The sequence below is a fragment of the Manis javanica genome, chromosome 14 (assembly GCF_040802235.1).
Source record: "Manis javanica isolate MJ-LG chromosome 14, MJ_LKY, whole genome shotgun sequence".
In the NCBI taxonomy this organism is placed as follows: Eukaryota; Metazoa; Chordata; class Mammalia; order Pholidota; family Manidae; genus Manis; species Manis javanica.
In genome coordinates this window covers 51,398,139-51,412,921 of record NC_133169.1, presented here as the reverse complement: position 1 = coordinate 51,412,921, position 14,783 = coordinate 51,398,139, and the positions used below count along the sequence as shown (strand labels likewise).

Sequence of the window (14,783 nt, the reverse complement as noted above, 5' to 3'; positions counted from 1 at the left end):
TTAGAAGAGAAAAACAAAGGAAATGCAAATGCTTCCTTACCCCGCCTGCCAATGTTAAGCCTTATCTGACAGAATTCTAAGTCTGAGCTAATGCCATTTCACCAATCTGGCCCGCGCTGGTCATTCGGATACACAGTCCCGCCCACCATTCCTCACCTCACCCCTTCAGAAGAAATTCTGATCCACTGCGGTTCCAAGTTAGGCTCAGAGAAGCCCAACCACAACCACCACAGCCAAATGGGCTCCTCTATGAGGGAGAGGAGAGAATATGTGAATGACCCCATTTGTCCATGCCCTGCCAAAGTCTGCAGAGTTGGCAGCACACCCATCAGTGCCCTAGGTGTTGGGGACCCAGAGACACACAGGACAAGACCCTTCAGTCCTGAATCTGCTGCAGGAGAGGGAGTACTGGGCTCAGGGACCCATTAAGGAGTTAGAGCAGCAGAGGCAAGCAAGTCCCTGAGAGAAGTGAGCAGGCCCAGGCTGGCCTGCATGGAGCCCAGGGCCTCCCTGTTCCAACCACAGGTCTGCTGCCAGGCCTTACCACACTGTATCTCTACCCAAGGATTCCAGAAATCCTCTCTTCTCCCTTACACAAGCACCTCTGACAGGGAGTAGTGTCTGTTCCTTGCACCTCAAGGGGCCTGACAAGCCCAGGGTAGCACCTTCTGTATGTGCATAGGGAGGGAACAGTAAAAACCCCCGGCCAGGAGGCTGGCTAGGACAGTGAAGGACCAGCCAACTGTCTGTCAGGCTGGAGTGGTGGGACACGGGGCCCAGGCAGGAGACCAGACCAGATACAGTTGGCCATAGGGGCCACAGTGCTTCTCCCCAGTATGTGGCCAGAGGCAGGGACCCACCTCTTCAGAGATGAGGTAACAAGTTCAAGGAGGGAGAAGCCTCTCTGCTCCTTTCAAATCACCCTGGTGATACTATCCATGGTTCATGCCTTACAGCACTCAGGAAAAAGCAGGCAGCTTCTTTCCTTACATGAATACCAGCTGTCATTTCTCTGGAATGTGCTATCTGGCTTTGCCTGAGCTCATCCACAAATCCCAGCCTGGAGGCAAAGCCCCAAAGAATCACAGCTGGGGTTCTGGGAAATGGCTCACCAAGAGCCTGCGAAGTACTGCTCTGACGGAGGACAGGGACGATGACTCTGCTGGCCCGGAGAGCTGAGCACCCCAGAGCAGCCTCCAGGCTGCCACAGTCACCACAGCCACCCCAGGCAGGGACGCTGTGGTACCCCACCCCATTGCTCCTAATCCTGGGCCCCTAAACACTAAAGGCTTTGCACCAAAGGTCATCTAATCAGGGCCAGGTGGGGAGAAGGCAGCATCCCAGAGGGACTGTGTCCCACATTCTGGAAAGGCTGACGAGCTGCATGTCTCCCAATCCCATCTCATACCTAGACCCGTGGCTTGCCTTGGACAAGGCAGGTGGGGGGACATGCGCCTGCCCAGTGCCCCCACAAAGCATCCACTGCTGTTGAAAGCTCCCCCCCACCAGGAGCCCTCAGAGATCCATGCTGAATAGGCCTGGAAATGGGCAATTATTGAACCTCCTCTTATGAGAAACCAAGTGGCACCAGGCCCAAGCTGAAAAACAATGCCGAGTTTCATCTGAGTAGTGTCCCGAGTTCACAACACTGTCTGGCCCGTATCAGACACCCAGGCAGTAATACTCCACCAAGAACTGTGCAAGCAGGAAACTACAGCAGAAGATGTTACCTTTCTTCAACACAATGGATTGTTATGGACTGTGTAAGAAAGGGTACTGTCTGCATATGAACATGGAGAGAAGATCAAAGCATACTGTTGAGTGAGAAAAGCAGGTTCCAAAACAATATGTTCTCCATGATTTCACTTTCACAAGAAATAATTATAAATATATATACATATATATGCACATATACATTCAAGAAAAATCACAAAACTAGCTGTACCTTGCTGAAATAATTTTATTTTTCTCTTTATGTTTATAAGTATTTCCTAATTTTTCTGTAAGGAGCTCTATGGGAAATTTAGAATATTCTGTAACATGCCTAAACACACATGCCTAAAACACAAAGAACACAAGGCAGTCCCCCCGAAAAGGACTTCAAAGCAGCCCTGGCAGCCTGAGTCTGGATCCTGATGGGGAGGTCCTCCGAAGCCCGCCAACACCCCAGCAACAGTGATTCATTCACTCACCAGGTGACCGGCACTGTTCCTAAGCACAGGGCAATTCCAAGACATACAATCAGAGGCCCAAACAAGCCTGCCTTTGGAAAGGACATTTATAATCTGGCCAAATGGCTGTGGAAATTTGTTTCCAGCTGCAACCCAGCAGAGTCCCTAGCTTCTCCCCTTACCTCACCAGGCAGGAATCTCTGCCAAGCTCCCAGCTGCAACCCAAATGCAACAGCATGAATTTTTAACAATGTATTTAACAGCCTAGAGACAGAACATGGCTTTGCTGAGAACAAACAGGTCTTGCTTGGCACTAAACAAGAGGCTGCCTGCCTTCTGTGAAGGGCAAACCTGCCTCAAAAGGGCTGCCCCCAGGTGGCCCTGCCTCCCAGCTGTGCAGCCAGCTCTGGGATGGACCTGCAGGCTCAGCTTAGAAGGAGCCAGGACGCCCTGCCACCTGAGCACATGGATGTCCACTCAGGCCCACAGGCTGCTGGAACTGGCCCCCCAGTGAAGGATGGGAGACACCCTGCTATCCCTACCTGTCATGCCTCAGCACCCCCTGGTCTAAGCCACCCCTACTTGTCTCCTGCAGCCATCCTGGCCCCTACCTGCACTGGCCTCTCCCCTTACCTGGCCTGCCTCCCACCTCTGCTGTACCGAGTAGCCAGAATGCCTCACTGCAGCCCCTTGTTTGGCCTCTCTCTCCCTGAGAACCCTCCACAGGTTGTCCACGAGCCCCAGGGTAAAGTCCAAATTCCTTAGCCCTAAGGGCCTTTTTGACTCTGTGTGACCTGACCCTACCACCCTCTCCAGCCACATCTCATAACTCCAGGCTTTGTATCTTCAGCTACTACCCTCACAAGCAGACTATTCTCCTTCACTGAGAACTTAGCGAAGCATAGATGCTCATCTATGGCTATACACAGACTTTATTCGGTTCATGAACATGGTGATTTGTTCTTCCACTTAGGTACCATCCAAACCGCAGAATCCTTCTTCAGTAACCAGGCAATGAAGTAGCACAGAAGGTTGTAAAAATTGACATGCAAAGCCCTCGCTGGGCTTCCAGTCCCAGTGTTGGCAGCAACTTGGCTGTCTAGGCACAACTCACAAGAGGGCACTGCACACGAGGACAAAACCAGCGGCCACTGTGCTGGGCGCAGCTGACACACATGCTCATACTCTCCTGGCCTCAGCCGTCCCCTGCCTCAGACCCAATGCAGGCCCCAAATCTCTGGGTCCCCAACTAATTCAACTCCAGTGCAGTGCCACACTGGTCTCCCCAGTAGTTCCTGGAGGGCCTTGGTCATATAACCAAGGATGAGGGGAAGTTAACTCATGAGGCAACTCTGACCGATGAAGGTCAGAGGTCACACGGTCAGCAGACGAACTTCCGCTCTAGGCCTCCACTGGGAATCTGGCAGCACGGAGCTTCCTTAGAGCTCGCTAGAGATGTCCTGCATGGCTGAACTAGTGCATCTGGGTGCAAACCAGCCAGCTTGCAGAAGGACCTCCTTGTGCTCACTTCCGCTCCCTCTCTGCCTCACTTCCTTTTCCCTCACCCCTGCTGCCTTGCACCTGTACCTTCCAACAGAGCACGAAGCACTCAAGCTTGGCCTAGGGCTCTGCTTCCTGGGAACTCAGCTCAGATAACCACTACTGAGATTTCCAGAAATATTTCATTTCTACCACCTAATCCTCACCAAAACCTTGTGTATGAGATAGACTGTCATCTTCATTTCGGATACAGATAAATAAGACCAATAAGCAAGGCTGAGCAAGAGCTTCCTGCTGACCTGACATGCTATGGCAAATCAACGCAGAGCCGAGACTCAAGACCCAAAACAGTCTTCCCCTACAAGTCGCTGCCACACAGCCCTGCTCAGTACCATCTGCTGTCTTACCACCTGAGGGCCTCCCAAGAGGAGGGGCATACTTTGTCCTGGCACTGTAGGCAAGCCCAGGTCAAGGACGTTTTTGTGTTTCATGAAGCAGCTTCGTGACATTCCTGGCTGGATCCCACTGGAAGGCAGATGGCAACAAGAATGGGAAGACAGGCACATGGTGCCTGGAGCTCAGGTGAGCAGTCACTCCTGCTCCAGACTCACAACATTCACGGATGACCAACCAGCACAGCCCAGCAGGCAGGACGCCCCCGACAGGTCACACAGCCAGGGGTTAAATCGCAGCTCCACCACCTCTTCCAACTTTGGGACCTTAGACAAGTTACAGGTCTCTCTGCGCCTCACGTTTCCCATCTATGTGACAATGATATTAGGACCCACGTGTCACTGGGCAGTTGTGAGGACTGAGTGGGAGACAGTATCAATGCACAGCCCAGCACCAGGCACGATTCATGCCATGAGTACTACAGGTACTGGAGGAACAGCAGTGGCCAGAGTAACCAGCTGAACAGCTGGTCCCTGGACAGGAAGAACATCCCGGCTAGGGGACGTGAAGACAGGAACAAGGCAGAAATTGGGCAATGTCCACATCCCAAGAGTGCCAAAAGAGAGGAAACATTAATTCAGGAGATAGTGGAGTCAGGCATAATGCAGCACACTAATCACAAGGAACAACCTGGCACTGGCCCGTCACTGGCCTAAAGCTCACCAAGGAAGCCAAGTTCTCAGCAAAAGGTAGGAGACTGGACCCACATTCCAGAATCTCATGTATTTCTATGCCTCTGATCTGCTCACTCTGAGTTCCTGCAAGTCCCAGGCTTCAGGATCTCTGTCCACCCTGGCCCTCAGGAGTGCCAGGTACAGAGCAGGCAACATTCTAGCAAGCACTACTCGAATGGTCTATAGCAGATGCTGGTCTGTGATCAGGCTGAAGCAGATCGTGTCAGAGCCAGGGAACTCCCTACCCAAACAGTTCATCATATGCTCTGCAGTGATACCACCTGAACACACACTCTTCTGGGCCTCCAAAAAGGCAAGTCTCATTCTCCTCTGCTCCTTTGGAAAGTAGAAAGTCTACCCTGCATTCTTCATTCCACATCCTTGCACAAACCCAAGATCCCAGGAGCCAGCAGGCCTTTATGCTCTAGAACAGGCTGATGTCCCGCCCTAGGACACTTCAAAGTCCAAATTGCCAGATTCAGGCAAATTCTTCAAAGTCTAACTTTCTTTCCAGTGTTCATCTGGACTTTGGCATGCCTGTGGCACAGCATTTCCTGCCAACATGCATCTGCAGACAATACACTCCTGACAGATCCCAGGGGCCAGGGACACACCCATGAGCCCAACACACACTATCAGCCAGAATGGCCACACATCAGCCAAAGTCTTACATCTAGCCTCAGACCCTCCCAAGGATGGGGGAGGGCAGAGCTGAAAAGTGAGGCTTTCTGAGGAAATGAGCAGACCCTGGATTCCCTCATCCCACTCATTCCTCAGGGCTGCACCCATATAGTTCCCATTCAGATAAGCACTCCCACTCTGAGCTCCTCCCCTGGCCCATGGCCAGCAGCCAGCATTAGGCAACCTCAGTATGAGTTACCTGTGGGCAAGGAAGGAGAGTGCCACTGCTGTCACCTCCTCTTGTTCCCTCTCCCTCTGTCCTGCCACAGGCACGTTCTAAGCAGAAGCCAGGCCCAGAGGACTCAAGGAATGAAGAGATCAGCTGTGGCCAGGCTAAACCAGTGGCAAAGTAAACATTCTCCCAGGCACCCCATGTCAGAGCCCACAACAGGGCAGAAGGGCCTACCACAAGTCACAGACCATGCCTACTCGTCACCTCGTCTGCCTGCTGAGCATTCAGACAACTAGGGTGGCCCAGTATGACAGCACCACTGGGATGAGGCCCCTCAGCCAACTCACTCCATCTTTGCTACGTGGCTCCTATGGCTGGGCTGCACAGTGGACACACTTGGCCGTGTGATAATACAAAGGCCCTGGAAGGAAAAGATTCAAAGCCCAAACATCTTGTGAGTGGTGAGAAATAAACAGAGAGGCCAGGCTCTGAGTCGTTCACACTGAGAGGCTACACCCTGGACACTTCAGAGGCAGTTTCAGCACAAGCCAAAGGAAATCTTGTTTCATTTAAGAGAACGAAACCATGGAGCCTGTTGTCCCAGATGTGTTATGAGCTGAGAAGCAGCAGAAGCTTGTAAATACAGTCTATCAATTCTTAGGTGGACAGTGGATCTCTACAAAATCAGGGACATTTGAAAATGCCCTCAGCCACAAAGTGATGTCCCCTAGCCCTTGTTGGGGCCAGGAGCCCCTCCAAGAGGGCTGAGGCTGCCAGGCCTCAGATGGTTTCCATCATGAAGTATAAGCCTTGGGTGTCACTCTGCAGCACAAGACACCAGCCTCAGTCTTGGGAGGGACTCTAATGTTCTACACCACCTTAAAAGCGTCAGATGAGAAGAGAGAGGCCAAGGGCCCACCTATGCTGTCCAGAAGTAGTAAGTGCCCTGATCCGCATTCATCCTGCAAAGATGCACTGAGCACTCTCCACATGCAGGGCACAGTACCCGGCACTGGCTCTCACTTGAAGCTCTTGTGGATGGGTCCATGGCAGCCATGCCCCATTGCCCTGCTTCCACCAAAGTGCCCAGCTCTGTTACCACTCACACAGGTGGTTCCTCTGAGCAGGTTACCCCTGGTTCGGCCCTCATCTGACCACCTGGGCTCCTGTGTCCCGTCCTCCAGGCATGAAGCATCCGGTCCTCTAAGGTATTCACACAGCCGGGAGCTCCCTCCCAGCACACCACTCACCACGCTGTTGCCAGCCTGGGTTTTCCCAGTCTTCCAGTCCGTCTGCCCCACGGGGCTGGCAACTCCTGCAGCTTCTGACACACGGAAGGGTCCGTTTGTTGAATCAGTTAACTAGTTAGCATATGTCTCTGCCGCTGCTGAGGAAAAGGAGCACAAGTTCAAAGGGATGTCTGGAGGGAAAAAAAACGTTCTCATCTAACATCCCATTTTAATGGGCACCAAGCTGGACCCTACCAGGCCAAGGCCAGGGACTCGCGGCCCCTCGGAGAGAGGAAGCTGGCCCTCACTAGCACTACGCGGCCCCTCGGGGCCTGGCCACCAGCACCACCACCTCCAACCTCTGGGACCCCCGGGGAGCCTGACCCGCAGGGCAGCGGAGGTCCTCGCCCCGCCCCGTCCGCCGCGGGGACCGGCAGGAAAGGAGCCGCTGACCTCACCACCCTGGGCTCGGGGAGGGGACGCAGGCGGCGGGCCCGGAACCCAGGCGCGTGCGGAAACAGCGCGGAGGGCGTGGGGCTGCGGCCCCGACTTGCGCTGCGGGCGGCGCGCCCCCCGGCCCCCAACTCCGGGCCCCGCGCGGGCAGAACGCACGGCCCGGCACCCCCGGCCTGTGCTCGAGCCCGGCGGCGGACCGGCGACCGAGCGGGCGGGGCGCTCACCTGGACACGCGCCGCTGCCGGCGTTTCCAGAACCTCCCGCGGCGGCGCCCGGCCCGCTCGGCGCCTCCTCCTCTGGCGACCCCGCCTCCCGCCGCGGCCCGACTCCGCCCGCTTGAGCCGCCGCCACGTCCCCACCTCCCGCCCCCTGGCCGGCCAGGCCCTTGGCTCCGCGAGCGGAGGGCCTCGGCCGGCGGTCGCCGCTGCCAGCGACCCTCGGGAAGTGGAGGCTGCGCGACCGCGCGGGAGCCGGGAGCGCGTTTGGGACCAGCCGGGAGCCCGCGGTCGGCACCCTTCATGCCGCGCGCCGCTCGCCGCACGTACACCGCGCCCGCTTCGCCCCGCCCGGCCCCCACCTGTGGGGCGCGGCCCGCCCTCTTCCCAGGGGGGGCCCAGGGGCGGCCCACGACCCATCCTGGCCTCGGTGCCGGGCGGGCAGCGCGCCTAGGTGCTGGTGGACTCCTCTGGCCGCAGTTCCCGCCCATTCCCTTGGTGGTTCTGCTGGGTACACGGGGTCCCGCGTCTCCTCCCCATCATCATACCATCAGGTGGGGCCAGGAGCTCAGTTACCTCGGGGAGGCCCTGGAGAAGAGACCTGGGGTCCACCAACAGGACCAAACCCCCAAAGGGATTCAGACTGTCCCCAGCTCCCGGGTCAGGCACTTCTGGTAAAGTAAGTGTGGATAATGGGTTGATGAGGAGGGGCCCCATGGTTTGCCCGAACCCTTCCGTGCAACACGGTGGGCACCTCATGTAGCCAGTGCAGTGGTAATAAGGCAGGGATGCAGCGAACAGCCGGACCTGGAGGAGGCCCTGGCGGCCAAGCAGGTTCCCACGCCTGCTCTGTGAACCTTCCTGGTCATGAATGAGGGGAAACGTGGTCTGAGAATCTCATCAGGGAGCCAGCCCAGAGTGGGCGTGCCCGGCCTCCACCAGGCCGGGTCGGGATATTCCCCGTGGCACACTATCCAGGCTGGCAGCCCAGACCTGGGAAGCCAGAGCACATTCACGGAATACACACAACAAGCATGAAATACAGAACAAGCTATTGCTCCGGCCTTCGTCAGCCACCAGCCACAGCTCAGCTAGAGCCAAATGGAAACCTTCCTGCCTCTGCTACATTCTCCTGTTGTGCCCCAGAAGCCTCCCTCTGCCTGCCCAGATGCTCCCATCCTCTCCCACTTCTCAGGAGCTGACCCAGTGGATCACCCCTTCTATCTCCAGAATGCTCAACCTCCCCCTCTCAACTGGATCCTTCCCCTGACCTATAAATATGTTTGAGCCTCTAGTATGGAAACAAAACCCTCATTCTACTGCAATGTCTCTCTTTCTGCACTACCGCAAAATCACCTGAAGTGGGATCTATGTCCTTGTGCTCACCTCCCTGCTACTCCTCGGGCCTCTGCAGTGAGCCTTCTGGCCCCCTCACAACACCACACCAGATCTCAAAGTCTCTAAAACCTCCAGATCTCTCCATCCAGCTGCCACCCCAGCAGCGTTTGATCCCCAGCAGCACTGGTCCACTGCTTCCCCTGATCACTCGTTTCCCTTGATTTCCACCTGGCCGCCTCTGCCCAGGCCTCCCCCCCCATCGCCCCCGCCACCACATCTCCCCATAAGTCAATAAAAGTTAAGAGTTCCTCAAAGCTCATGTCTATGTGCCCTACTTTCCTCTTTCTATAATTTCTTCCTTAACACACATGACACGCAAATTTCACTCCACTCTTGCCCCGACTCCTGAGCCCCAGACTCATGTAACTGACAGCTAAGCCTACATCTCCACTTGAGTGGGTCCACAGGTTTACGTTCTCTCCCTTCTCTGGCTCCCTGCCTCCCATATTTCCTGCTGAAGGGGCCACCCAGCTGCAGTTACCTAACCAGAAGCCTGGGAATCCTGCTCAGCACCTCCCTCTGCCTCGTCCCCAGATCCTATCCTTCTATAGCCCATGTCCATTCAGTTCTACCACATCTCTCTCTGATGCACCCACTTCCCTCCATCCCGCTCACCTCCTGACCACCTCAGTGCCCTAGGCCAGCTGCCTCCCTGCATTCTTATTCCCTCCCACCTCCTCCACACTGCCCCAGCCCTCACACCCCCTCCCCCTCCCCCAAATGCAGGTCTGAACCCGTCACTCTCAGCTCAGTAACTTGCATGGTTTTTAGGAATAATCTGAAAAGTAATCTGAGGCCCCATATGGTTTGGCCCCTGCTCACTTTTCTAGCCACACTGACTTTCCCCCAGCCACTCTAACTGGCCGTTGTCCTCCTCACCCCACTCCCAGGCCTTTGCAAATGCCCTTCTTCTGTATAGGAAAAATTTCCCTCCTCTCCAATTAAATCCTTAAGGTCCCCTCAGAGGGATTTCCCTCACTTCCTTGACCGGTCAAAACCTCCTGTAATAGCCCCCCCATGTCCTATGTGCTTTCTAATACTTGCCATAGGTGATATAGTTGAATGACTTTTTGATTAAGGTCTGTCCCTCCACTGGCTTGGGACCTCCAGGAGCACATGAACTATATGTGACTTTGTCCATCATTGTATGCTCAGCCCCTACCACAGAATTGGGCTCAATAAATATTTGCTGACTACGTGAGGACAAGTGGATGTCTCCCTAATGCCATGCATCACACAGCAGTAGCCAAAGGCCTGCCTAAGGCCACCACAGGGCCTCAAAGTACTGGACCCCACTCATTCCTCAGAGTCTTCATCTTCTTGTAAGGATACTTGTCGTTGGATTTAGGGTCCACGAGGGAATCAGGATGATCTTATCTCATTATCCTTAGCTTAGTTACCTTTGCAAAGTTCCTATTTCCAACTAAGTTCACATCCACAGGGTCAGGTATTAGGACACAGACATGTCTTTTTAGGAACCACCATGCAGCCCACTATACCTTATAGTCTCTCATACCCACCAGGGGCTACTGGGCTTGTGTAAATCCATGATTTTTAGTTTACAGTCTCCAGCCCAAGGCTACTTCAGACCCACATTTGCCTACTTTTGGTGGCCACTTGATGGGTGAACTCATTATCTCCCCATACCCTCCCCACACCACCCAGACCGCTTCACCTTCAGCATTTCCCGTATCTCAGGAAGTGAAATCACGTCTCCCAGTCTTTTCCATTTTCTTCCCCACCATGTTCCCCCATTGTAGATCTTACTGGTGAATCTCTCAACCTATTTATTGCCCTCCATTCCTGCAAATTCCATCCAAATTCAGGACACCACCGTCTCTCACCGGACAGTTCATCCTGGCCAACAGCTTCCTCTCAGCTCCCTCTAACCTTACACCACTCCACAGGCAGAGTGACATATTTAAAATGTGATTCTGATCATGTCATTTCCATATAAAGAACCTCTGAAAGGTGTCCCTGTCCCAAGGATAGACACAGCTCTCACCAAGGTTACCAATCCCCTCTACCCAGCCCTGATGGCCTCTCTTACCATGTGCAGTTCAAACGTGATGCTCTATCACACTGGGCATTTTTCATTCCCTGACCTTTGATTGTGTCATTCTTCCTGCCTAAAACACTCCTCTCCTCTCCTAAAACACCCCACTTCCTGCCTAAAACACTCCACTCTTCTGAAAGCCTTCTCTGGGCCCAATCTGAGCCAGATCCCTGCATAGAACCCATAGTTCCTCTTGGATGAATTTCATACTTCTAACATCATTCATGTCTACTTCCTTCACCACTTTGCCTTCCTGAGGATGGGGAAGTCTCTGCCCTGTTCATCACTATGTCTCCATCTCTAGCATAGGGCCTGGCACCTGGGACCTGGACCAGGAGTAGGGAACAAAAATATATGAATGAACAAATGAAGGAAGGAAGAAATGGACACCCTCCAGTACTGCAGCCTCCAACAGACTTCACTAAGCATACCCACATGTGTCACTTAGTAAGTCAACAGCCACCTTGAACAGCAATGTCACACTCCTTTACCCCAAATCCATTATGCAAAAAAAGCCACACCATCTGGTAATGGTTCTATTATACTAATAATGCAGTCACTCCACAAACTTTTGCTGGGAACCAGCTGAAGAACTGGCTGGGGATTCAAGGACCAGAAATGTCAAAGGGGCTCTCTCCAGAGGGGAAAGCTGGCAGGTGACCAGAGGCCCACACAGCAAACTTGTACAGGGAAGGCAAAACCAAGCACTTTCCAGCTGGTGAAGGCTTCTGGCAGGAGGTGCTGCCTGCCTAGTCCCGGTTTTAGAGAACTCCCTTAGTCAAGATCAGGTATGGACCATCGCCTTTGAGCCAAGCATGACCACAGGCATTGCCAAATGAGGTCCCAACCTCGTGCTGTCCCTTAGTGACATTCCTGGCCCGTGGCTACTCACAGCAGGCTAGATTTGCCTGCCTGGCACCCTCATCCCAAAGGAAAGATCTGGTGTTTCTCCAGAAGAGATGGCAAAATATCTGTTAGGTGGACAGATAACCAAATGACCAAATAAATGGGAGGCCAGGTGGGGTGCAGCCCTTCCCTCTGAGAGGCCCCCTCAGCCTGCCCTGCCTCACTCCCCTGCTTTTCTGTGATTGACTCCTGCCCTGGGTAAGTGGGTGTGGGCAGGCTCCACTGCTTGGCACTGAGGCCTTGCTGACTGCTGATGACTCTTGCAGGCCCTGAGAACTCCTACAGCAGCTGGAGTTGTGGTTTCTCCACGGAAATCCCCAGAGCGGGGTCCCCCTGAATCAACTGTGTGTGTTGACACCACCCATACACTTCAGCACATTCAGCATACAGCTGTCCCGGGACTCTGGGACCAACTTTCCCCTCCAGGTTCTTCCCTTTGGGAACTGAGCAAAAGACTGGACGTGCTTCTACCCACCAGCGCTTTGACCTACAGCCAGTGACCAAGAGCAGGAGGTGCAGCTTGGGAGGCCACCTAGTGGTGGCCCTGCTGCTTCATAGAAATAGGGCCTACCAGGTAGTCTGGTCTCACAGCCTGGGGTAGGGACCTGGCGAAGGGCACGAGAGTCTGTCAGGATCCCGGGAGCCTGCGGGTCCCCAGAGGGTTTCCCCCAGTTCACTGAGCCCATTCGGTACACGCAAATAAAGAGCAGACCCCACCGAATGTCTACGAGTCCGCTCTCAGCTGCTTCCCCCACGGGCCCCTGCAGCCCAAGACAGCAGAGCCAGCAAAAGCTGGGCTGTTATTACAGGGTGGAAAGAGGCATCCCAGGGCCTTTGTAAGCTGCAGTTACCCAGCAGGTCCAGGGCAGGCCCTCATGGCAGACACAGTGGGCTTAGACTTTGGTGCCCCTTCAAACTGTGCCCTCCCCACAAATGCCCAGCGGGCCAGGAATTAGCTAGCTATGGTGCTTACAAATCCTGATATTTTGATGCATACAGTGTAAAGCATGCTTTTAAAAAGTGTTACTATTATAACACAGAAGCACCGCCCTCCATCCCTCCTCCCCCAGCCTTGAGCCCAAATAGGGGCCAGGTGGGGATGAGGGATGGGTGAGAGTCTCATGGAGCTGGGATAGCTATTGGACGTTTAACTTACTGCTGTTTAAAAGGCTGAAAGTTCAGTAGATTTACTATTTTCTCAGGCCTTGTCAAAATGCCAGGGAGCCAGTAGAACAGAAGGTAGGGGAGAAATGAGAGGTGAGGCAGCAGAGGTCCCAGGGGCAGATGACTTGAGACCACAGGAGCCACAAAAGCAATGGTTTGGACATGACATTAAGGGTAGGGAACAGCTACCCTGGAGTGAAGGCCAGGGAAGTGCAGGATCCCATTTGGGATTTAGGAAAAATGCCCTGTCTACTGTGGTGGAGATGGGGGGTTGGAGGGGGAAGCAGACCCTGGAGTGACTGAGAAGGGGCTGGTGGAGGGCCTAGATGACAGCTGGTGGTCACCTAAACTAGGGAATGTCACTACATCTAGAGAGAAGTGGGTAGATTTAAGAATTTAAGAAGTAAAATAGGAAGGGCTATTTTCATTTATTCCACAAATATTTATTGAGTGCTCTGCTCCCCATCCTGAGTTCCCTCTTTGGAATGACACCCTACTTCGTATCCAGAATGGGGGCTTTCCCCCCATGGCTCTTTCAGCCCCATCACCCCAGCACAGGCCCTGCCAAAGGAAATCAGCGAAAGTCCCCAGAATAGGGAGCCAGTTGGCAACCCCTGGGGAACACACCAGCCCACTGCAGGGTTTCAGTCTGACGTGGCATGCTGATCATGGTGTCTGGTTTCCTCAATCACAAGACTCCTTGGACTGCAAGGTAACGCCTATTTAATGACAGGCTCAGCACTAGCTCAATGACACCATCCCTCCCTCTCCTGCTTCATTTCCCCCTTCTATTTTTAAATGAATGCTCTTCATCCCATTATAGTGATATGTGTTTGTAAGGCACCTTATGTCCATTTTGGAGTGAGATGCGTGTCAGTCAGTCCTTCTGTGAGTGACCCTCATCCAATCTAGTTGTGCAAATTCTGTGCTTCCTAAGCCTGGGGCTCCATTTGTATCACTGACATTATAGATTTGCACATTCATTACAACTTACCAGTAGATGGAAATAAAGTGAATTTGAAAAGGGGGTATTGTTTGCTAGTTTGTACACAATCGCCATGTTTTTATACATCAACCACCATGTGATCACAGGAGCCTGAGTCACTGTGTGGCTCACACCTGCCTGTAGTCCCAGTCCTTCCTGTGGGCTCTCTCCTGCCCTCACCTGCCCTGCCTGCATCAGCTCTGGTTGTGGCCCTGACTCTGCCCGAGTCCCTTTAGTAGACTCCGTCACCCAAACTTGCTGGTGAGCCCGGTCCTCTCCCCTTCTAGGACACTGCCTGGGACTCTGACCCACCATGGGGAGGCCAGAGCACTCATTCCTCTAGAGGCCCTGACTACCTCCCACCACATCAAACATACCCAGTACACCCATAACTCACATGAGTACCTTTATATTTGCCCAGGAGGAACATGTCTGAGCCACAGTGGACTAGTTTCCATGACAGAATCTGATGTTGGCTTTGGAACAGTATCTGACCGCGAACTTGCTGCTGAAGCTTGGACTCAGGAAGATGTCCACGTCCATCATCTGCAGGAATCAGAGCCCCAAGGGGGCAAGGATGGCTTGGACAGGGCATCTCTCTGGCTGAAGAGCGAGTGGTCCTGGTGGTGCAGATGGGGAGATGGCTCTCTCACAAGGCTGGGCCTCCAGACACTATCACAGGGTCGCAGTCTCAGAGGCAAGCAGAGCTCTCTCACTCCCGCG

At 53.9% G+C, this 14,783-nt stretch overlaps 1 protein-coding gene across 11 annotated transcripts in view; it reads right to left on the bottom strand.

The window, feature by feature from the left end:
* The window catches only part of P4HA2 (prolyl 4-hydroxylase subunit alpha 2), a 30,300-nt gene extending 22,438 nt beyond the window's left edge, over positions 1-7,862 (bottom strand). For 2 of the 11 annotated variants that reach the window (XM_037023466.2, XM_037023465.2), the window contains exons 1-2: positions 7,561-7,858; positions 6,902-7,038 (exon numbers count right to left, since the gene is read on the bottom strand). The gene's annotated coding sequence lies outside the window, so the exon portion shown is untranslated. The other 9 variants (XM_037023464.2, XM_037023463.2, XM_037023458.2 and 6 more) reach the window with 9 other exon arrangements.
* Positions 7,863-14,783: the final 6,921 nt, after the last annotated feature.